This window comes from Drosophila sulfurigaster, chromosome 3, assembly GCF_023558435.1.
Source record: "Drosophila sulfurigaster albostrigata strain 15112-1811.04 chromosome 3, ASM2355843v2, whole genome shotgun sequence".
Classification (NCBI taxonomy): domain Eukaryota; kingdom Metazoa; phylum Arthropoda; class Insecta; order Diptera; family Drosophilidae; genus Drosophila; species Drosophila sulfurigaster.
In genome coordinates this window covers 25,851,613-25,861,092 of record NC_084883.1, presented here as the reverse complement: position 1 = coordinate 25,861,092, position 9,480 = coordinate 25,851,613, and positions in this window count along the sequence as shown.

Genomic DNA, 9,480 nt, shown 5'->3' with positions numbered 1-9,480 from the left:
GGCGGCATTAACTAAGACTAAGCTGCCAAACAAATTGTTGCATGCCTCAAATCACTTGCTGCATGCATGTAATTTTGTGGGCAAAAACAAATCCGTAATGCGAACCTTTGATTAAAAACTCAAAGCCCAAATAATTGTTGGGGCAGCAGCAAAAGCAGCAGCAGCAACAGCAGCAGCTGCCTCTCAGCTGCCATTTTGAATTTGTCTGAACTTGCAACAGCAACAACAACAACAGCAGCAGCAGCGGCAGCAAAGGCAACGGCGTGAAACATGAATTATGCTGCTGGGGACGGACGGTGGAACTGTTGGCCAGACAGACAGAAAGACGGACAGACGGACGGACAGACAGAGAGCCGTGTTGCCACAAAAGCGTTGATGGCGAGGCGTTGAAAGCGCTGGATAAGCCGCAAAATACAAAACAATACAAAATGCTCCAAAGCAGCAGCAACAACAACAGCAGAAGAGAAAACAAATAAGCAAAAGAAAATATAAAAACAAAAATGCGCCACTGCTGCTGTTGCTGCTGATGTTGTTGTTGCTGTTGCAACGTGTCCCATGTCCCGTGTCCAGAACTCAGACTTTGGCTGGACAATGGACAAGCTTCTGCTGCTGCAGTCTCTGGCAATCCATGGCCAGAAGAGAGGCAGTCCAACTTTTCAGACAGCCGCAGTTGTATTACGAATTTATCTACCTGAGCAGCAACCATCGTCAATCGTCCATCGGGACATTGTTGTTGCTGTAGTTGTTGTTGCTCTGCTTCTTCTGTTGCTGTTGTGGTTCCACAGGTCTCAAAGGAGCTACACATAATGGCCACCGCACGTCAACGGCTGCTGCTGCTGCTGTTGTTGTTGTTGTTGTTGTTGCCTTGGCTACAATGTGCAACGTTGCGACCTCCACCAAACAGAGCAACAGGCAAAACTGGCATCAATGTTTTGCAGTTTTCAGTGGAAAAAAAAAAGGCATGGCTCTGACTCTCGACTCCAGACTGAACTGGCGTGGTCTGGCCTGGCATGGCTTTGGTCTTGGCCAGGCCAAGACAAACCAAGCCAAGCGAGGCTAGGCCAGGCCCCGGCAGAGCCCAAGGTTTCTGCTTATCAATACATTTGATATCTGCGCTGAGTTTTGCAGACGTCGTTCGAGGCATCCAATTGGTACGCTGCTGCACATCCTCCACATACCCTCGACATCAATGCGATGTCTGCCTTTCTGTCCCCCCCCTCCCCTCCCCCCTCTTAACCCGCTGTGGCATTTGCCTTAAAGATTCGCTGCGTTTGCGTAGGACTCACGTATGTACTTTGATGTGGATTGTTGGCCATTGTTGTTGTTGCTGTTTGCGACTACTGCGACTGTTGCTGCTGCTGATGTTGCTGCTGCTGCTGGAGGAGCTGCTGGCAGTTAACATTTCGAATGCCATACAAATCGACTAGCGGACATTGGAAATGGCAACATACATAACTATCTCTGCAGCACTCTTTGTTGTTGTTGTTGCTGTTGCAACTGTTGCTCTTGCTCATTGTTGTATTGAATTGTAGCTGCTGCTTGTGTACTGTTCAATGTTTCAATTCAATTCCTGTGAAATTCAACGACAAACAAAACAACACAAAACGAGCAAAGCACAGTCGAAAAATAAATGCCTCAAGTTTGCTACAAAGAAGCGAAATCAAATCAAAACACTTGGCAGCCAACGCTTCGTATACGAAATTCAAGTGGCTTATGGCTTAAGCAGCTTAGCAAAAGCTTGCCACATTTAATGCCACACATCTTTTTCGACCAGTGTAGACTGTTTTCATACTTATGTGGATTTTTGAACTCTTCTCTGCAGCAGAGGCAGACACATTAATGCAACTACTGAGTTTGTAGTCACGCCGCAAACATTGTTGCTATTGTCGGCAACGTTGCATTAGCATGCAGCATGTAGCATGCAGCATGCAGCATGCACTAGGCAGTTTTGCAGCCTGTACTTTCCACAGACTGACAGACAGACAGACAACAAAAGGGCCATAATCAAATTTTCATTTTCCGATTCCTTTCGACATTTGCATAAAAGAGAAAAAATGGCAACCATGGAAATGATGACTGGCAGGAAAAAATTCCATTAAATCTATGATGAAATTTTGATGAGTTTCAAATGAAATTAAAGTGCTGAAATTATGTTTAATGCCATAAGTGAGATGTACCTTAAATAATGGGTGAAAGAGGAGGAGGGGAGAATATTGAAATGTATTGAAATGTGGCTTAACACGAAGAGCAACCAACTCCATTTCCTGTGATATGCAATGGCAGCTACAACTGGACTTTTATCCGCAGCGCAGTTGAATTGCAAAAGTAGCAAAAGATACATCAACAGATACAGCTACAGATACAGCTACAGATACAGATACGGATAGAGAGTGGACGTAGCTCGGAGCAGGTAGGAGCAGCAAAACGTCAGCTTAGGATTGCCATGGGCATTGGCCAAGTTGGCGCTGTCATGCTGCGTATTGTATTTATTTATTTATGTATTTATTTCTAGTTGTTGGCAGCATTTCAGCTTTTTATTTTCTTTTCTTTCGTTGCGTTTGGCAGCTGCGTTTGCCTCGTCTGCCAAATGTCATGAGTTATGCTTTTGCCGCAATAGAAGAAAAGCGTTTGCCTTGTGCCTCAAGTTTGTTGTTGATGCCTATTGCCTGATGCCTGATGCCTGCTGACTTTGCTGAACAGATCCCGAAACCCAATGATGATGACAACAACGATGATACTGATGATGATGATGATGATGATGTCTTTTATTCGCAGTTTGGCCGCCATTTCTTCTGCACTGCGCCTGTGCGCACAACTGCGTTAGTATGAGTGTCTCTTACGGTATGTGTGTGAGTGTGTATTGGTGTGTCGCCATGGGAGCACAAGAGTTAGCAATGTATTGTTGACGTTGTTGTTGTTGCTGTTGTCGTTGTCGTATTGTTGCTGCTGGCACAACCACCGTCAACAGCATCAGGCAGCCATTGTTTGCCCCACCGCACACTCCTCCCAACACACACACACACACACATACATAGCAGACACAGCATCCAGTTGAAAATTGCTACTTTTTCAAATGGAAAATAAATATCTAATATTTATTGAAAACGATACTCGTCGAATGCACATTTAAATTGTAACACGAGACTAGAAAATTAAAAGGTTGAAAAAGATGATTCCTTAATATACAAAAAAAATATATAATATTGAGGTTCATAGAAATTATACATTACGAAAAAGCAAAAATATATATTTGACATTTATATAATAATATCTTCAAATAACAATTATATGTGAAAAAGTCACATGAAACATTAGAAAGTAGAAAAGATTAGATGAACATAAATTCAAAACCTTAAAACATATGAAATTTTAAAATTCAGCTAGATAGAAAATAAAACAAGTAAGAAAGCTACAGTCGAGTGTACTCGACTGTGAGATACCCGCTACCCATTTTGAATAAAAGAAATATATTTTGCGATATTTTTCTCAAAATATACCGAATATAGTGCAAAAAATACTAAAAATATACCAAATAGTATATTTGGTATATTGATATAGTACCGCATTCAAAATATACCATAGACGGCACAATATACCAGATTGTCATCTAAAGCAACTAAGACCCCGAGTAAGTAGGCGTGTTTGCCCATACAAAAGTATTTCTTTAATAACTTCAACAATTTTCATCTGATCGCAACCAAATTTTCAGAAATCATAACTAATATAGTTATTATTATATGTACCAAAATTCGCAACTCTATCTTTAAAATTACGCTTGTTATTCGATTTTTGATTTGCGGGGGCGGAAGTGGGCGTGGCAAAAATTTGAAACAAACTTGATCTGCGTGCAAACATAACGAATGCTGTCGAAAAAAAATTATAGCTCTATCTCTTATAGTCTCTGAGATCTAGGTGTTCATACGGACGGACGGACAGACACACAGACACACAGACGGACAGACGGACATGGCTATATCGTCTCGGCTGTTGACGCTGATCAAGAATATATATACTTTATAGGGTCGGAGATGCCTCCTTCTACCTGTTACATACATTTCCTGCCGGCACAAAGTTATAATACCCTTCTACCCTATGGGTAGCGGGTATAATGATGATGGATATGCATGCGATTCTCGTTAAATATCATATATGTTAAAAAATAACATAAAACTTTATAGATAAATATAGTTTCAATACGTACACAACAAGATAATGAAATACAAATTTAAAAAATAAAAAAAAAAACACTTCTAATTCATTTAAAATGTTTGGGAAAAGAAACAGAAATAATATTAATATTGAAAATTTAATATTGTACCTAATCTTTTTGTTATTTAAAAGAAAAATTTTTACGTTTTGCTTATCTCAGGCATATTAAATTTTAAATGCAAAAAAAAAATAGTTTATTATTCTTAAGATGCTGTCTTCTAAGGAGTTTTTAGTATATATAACCAAATTTAATACTTTTCATAAGAATTGAAAAAATAGATTTTTACATACCATAGACTGTTTGTAAATTTTGTATATCATTATTTGAGCCTGGTCTAGAAGAGCAACAGCATAGTTTAGCTGCCACTGCGAAATCGCAGTCCATATTCGATATGCGATTCTGATTGAGATTACTTTGGAGCCAAGAAGTTAAAGGCACCAAACAAACGGTGCTGTTCTTGTTGCTATTCCAAAGGATGTTGTTGTGATTTCCATTTCCATTTCCATTTGCAATTCCTTTTGTGTGTTTCCTTTTCGGTTTCTTCTCGTTCATGTCTCGTTTGTTTGCCCGGCTGCTGGAATTTATTTTGCCATTTTGCGCATGTTTTATTCATAACTTGCAATATTTGGCATACAATGAATGTGCCCCGAGTTAAGTTTATGTAAATTTTCAGTGCACAACTATTGTATTTATCCCGAACAAACTGCATACACAATACACCAGCAACAACACCAATAACAACAACAACAACAACAACGTTGGCAACAATCAGTAAGAACATCCAATCAACAACTGCCGCAAAAAAAAAATGGATAAAAAAAAATGGAGAAAAAAAAGAGAGAAAAGAGTCAACGTCAACAGTTTGCTTTTTCATTGTTAAATTGTATAATAATGAATACCATTTTGCATATTTCAAATTGCAATAAATATTATGGCGGCCATTTTAAAGTGCTGCCATTTTTCGCATATTTTCGTATTTATGATTTCTTTCATTCTCTTCTTTATTTTTTCGTATTATTATTTTCTGCCAACGGGATCGATAAAATCGCAGCGCCCCCTGTTGAAAAGTTCGTTGAACTGAAATGCTTTGGACGTGCTCCAGGTCTGGTCTGGTCTCTGGCCTTTTTCAATTGACTATTTTGCATTTGTGAATGTGTGTGCGTGTGTGCGCGTGGGTGTGTTCGCCTGCATTTCAAGTGCAGCACTCAGACGCACACATACACAGACAACGGATAGAGTGTGAACGAGACAGAGAGCGCACAGCAGCGAGAGAGCGAGAGCGGCGTCTAATGCTCTTGAAAATTTCAAGTGTTAATTACTCGCATTTACCACACAAACACGCACTCTCCACACACACACAGACTCACACACGCTGCTGGGTGTATGTGTGTATGTGGGTATATGGAACATTCATGGATACGGATATGCCAGACCTGGACCCAGACACCGACACTGAACGCCCGAGCCTAATTGTTCAAGGTCACAGGCATGCGCATTTCTTCAGCAATGAATTTAAATTAATTAAAAACAGCTCCAACAACAACAGCAACAACCGGGCGTACAAATAATGCACTAAAATGAATAACAGCAGAAGCAGTCACAACCGAAGCAGCAGCAGAAGCTGAAGCTGCAGCAACGAGAGCCAATTGCCAGTCTGACGACCACAATTACAACAGCACAACAACAACAACAATAACAGCAGCAGCAACTACAACGACACACTTAGCATGTTAACTTGGGCAACGATGACGTCGAGGAGGCTGCGCTGCAGTCTGCAAATTAGCTCAATGGCCGCAAATGCTACGTAAATGTTGCAGTAGAAATTTCACTTTTAACATAACTGCTGCCCTCTCCTGCCGCCCGCTTCCTTGCTTGCTCAAGTTGGGCGTCTCGACGCGGCGAAAGTCTCAGTTGATGTAATTGCACAGCACAGCACAGCGCCTTTAAAGAAGCCACGACTGAAATAGCAATACTAGCAAAACACAGTGCCAAAGTCACAGCGTGCTAATTAAGAACAGCAGCGCACTCACTCACTCACACACAAGCACGTATACAATGCATGGCTCCCAATTCGCCGTGCACGTTTTTCGCCTCTGGTCAGTTTGCATTTTGATCTCGGCTGCGGCGGCAATTTGCTCAGAACACGTGTTTACATTTTTTGTTTGATTTTTGTTTTTTTCAATCACTTGAAGCATCATTATCTGCTGGCAGTAAGTTGCAATTTTGTTCATAGTTAAACACATGTGTGTAAAAGTCTCGGCTGTTGATCTTGTGTCGCTGAATTCGCCGCCGTCGCCAGTGTAAATTTAACTAAAACATGTGACTTTAATTACCGCGCCAAAACAACAATTACAACGCCCATTCCATGGCACCTGGTCAAGTGCCTACGGTGTGTGTTTGTTTGTTTGTTTTTTGTATGAACGTGGTTCCGGATTAATTCAATTAGTCGGCAATTTACGTTTCGTTTAGTTATCATACGGTGCACGCTGTCGTTGACACTTGTAAAACGCAATGAATTTGTTTGCCTTTACCTTGCGTCTTGTGGCTCGCTTATTGCTCATTCACCTCTCTCTCTTACTCGCTCTCTCACACTCTCTGGCCCATCGCGCCATTGCCACCCCAACCCATCCCATCGCAGCCCGTCTGGCGGTTAGCGTGCCGTCGGTGTCGCAGCGCCAAAATCTCAATGCTCACTCATTTGCTAGCTCTCTCTCTCTCTCTCTCTTCGGTCTCCTCTCCCCACCTCTCTAGCCCTTGCTGCACATGCGCTGCAGAAAAAAAAATGTTTATTCATTTTCATTTACATTGCAAATTGCTTTTCATTCGCCATTCGCTGTTTTAATCGCGTGCGTTGCGCGATTGTGCGAATAAAACGCAGTCAACGCTTATAATATGCATGTTTCTTCGTTTTTTCCTTTCCCCTTTCCTCGTGTTTGTTTTTTCTTCTTCTGTTTTTGATTTACATTATTTGCATTTGCATTGTCAACACTTGCACTTCGTAGACACACACACTTACAACATACTCACTACACATGCATTCATTTGCATCCATGCATATTTGTTGTCTTTAGTGTGGGAAAATGCAACGATGAAGTTACAAACAAGATTAATTTAATTATCCGATCTCTAATGCGATAAGAAATTTAGACATAGTACAAGCTACTGTCGATGTCTGTTATTTGTAAACAATTATTTTAATGACAACTAAAGATAAAAGACGAAAATAAAATATTATATCGTTATTATAATACATGTAAGTGCTTATTTAAACGTTACTTTATTATAATATTACTATACCAAAGGGCTTATATACATACATATTATACATACAATTTAATTAAAATCTCTTAAATGATAATAAATAATAAAATAATAATAAATAAATAATATTATAATATTACAATAAATGGTATTTATATACATTTTATACATATATGTTAATCTAAATAAAGGATCATAAATTATCGAAAACTTTATGAATTCTCTTTAAAATATTGTTTTTCAAATTGAAACTTCAATTTAACAAATAAAATATTACATTACCAAAAATAATGATTCCAAGAATAGAAGATAATACTAAATTGCTAAAAGATTGTTTTTAAAAAATACAAAATTAGAACTAAGGACAATTCTGAGTATTTCGCTCTGTAGATATCTTAACTTCCCACTCTTGCATTTTATTTTTGAAAATAAAATAACTTGTTGATAACAAGTGACTCTTACTTTTTTGATAATTAGAAATTATAATTTCGATTTAGGACTTTTGAGATTCGCAGCAATGCAATTATTCATTTTAGCAATCAATGCACTTCAATCAGCGTAACTCTCAGTTCTCGCAATCGTCGGTCGTCAGTCGTCAGTCGACAGGCGACGACAGTCGACCTACCTTTTCAAAGCCAAGCGGAAAGCACTCAAATAAAATGTAAATACTTCAGATTTCATGGAACTGTAGGTAGCCAACGAACAGAATTCCAAGTAAGGCGCACACGAATAAGAACAATGGGCGCACATAAACAACAACAACTTTTTTGTGTGCCCAGTAGCAATGGAGGCGACATCGTCTTGGACTCTGGGGTTTTTTTTCCTTACAGCTTTGTTGTTTTTTGGGGGTGAGTTGGGGGATGCGCACTTGCACAATTGTGTCGCCGTGTTGTTGTCAAACGTAAGGTCGCTTTTTTCTGTTGCTGTGTGGCATGAGGGGGGCAAGCATTTTAATCGATGCCATCGCTGGCCGCCTTCTTCTTTGCTCGTTCACTATTAGTTACTTTTCTAGTGTTGCCGAAGCGCCGCCAGCGACCGCCCGCTGCTGCTGCTTCTACTGCTGTTGGTTTCAGTTGTCACTGCGCAGAGCATATGACACCCTGTACGACGACGAGTGCAAAGTGCTCAGAGAGGATAGGAAAGGAGAGTGGAGGAGTCAGAGTAGTGCTGCTGCTTTTGCTTTTGCTGTTGTCGCTTGCTTCCTGCCCCACGGCGCTGCCATTCGCACGCGTACTTCACACGTCGCCGTCGTGCCCCGCCGTTAAATGTGTCGGTGTCGCATGCTCGCTCTCATATTCCGATCATTTTTTCACACGCAAATTCTTATGCTTATTCTTTTCTACACGCCGCAAGGACCAATCGCATAATGGGGCGTGGTGACGACGACTACGTTGACGACGGCAACGGCAACGGCAACAACAACCAGAGTGAGGCTCAGAGCAGCTCCCTCTCTGCTAGCCTCGTCGCCTGGTTGACTGTGCAACAAAGTAGTCGTCGTCGTTGTCGTTGTCGTCATCGTAGTCGTCGTCGTCGTTGTCGTCGTCTCTCCACTCGATGTTGCTGTTTATGTTTCGTTTTGCGCAACAGCAACAACAACAACAAGAACAACAGGAGCAGAAACAACAGCAGCAGCTGGAACAGCTTTTTCTCAAGCATCAACATAGTTTTTCCCTCTGCTCACGCGTGCATCCAGACGCAGAAGCTGCCCCAAGCCCAAAGCCCCAATCCCTTTTTCCTCAATCCCCTTTTTATGTTCTTGCTCCCTAGGCATTTGGTCTTTCGGTGTCATGCTGGCTTTTTGTCTTTCCATTTTGGCAGCCATTTTCCAAATGCGTTAGCTTTGCTCTTGCTTTTGCCTTTGCCTTTGCCTTTGTCGTTGCCGTTGTCGTTGCCTTTTGCCACTGCTCCCTAACATCATCATCATCATCATCGTCGTTGTCGTCTTTAGTATTTTCATCATTATCATTATCCACTTCACTTGGCTTGCTACCTCAATTGGGAAGCACAGA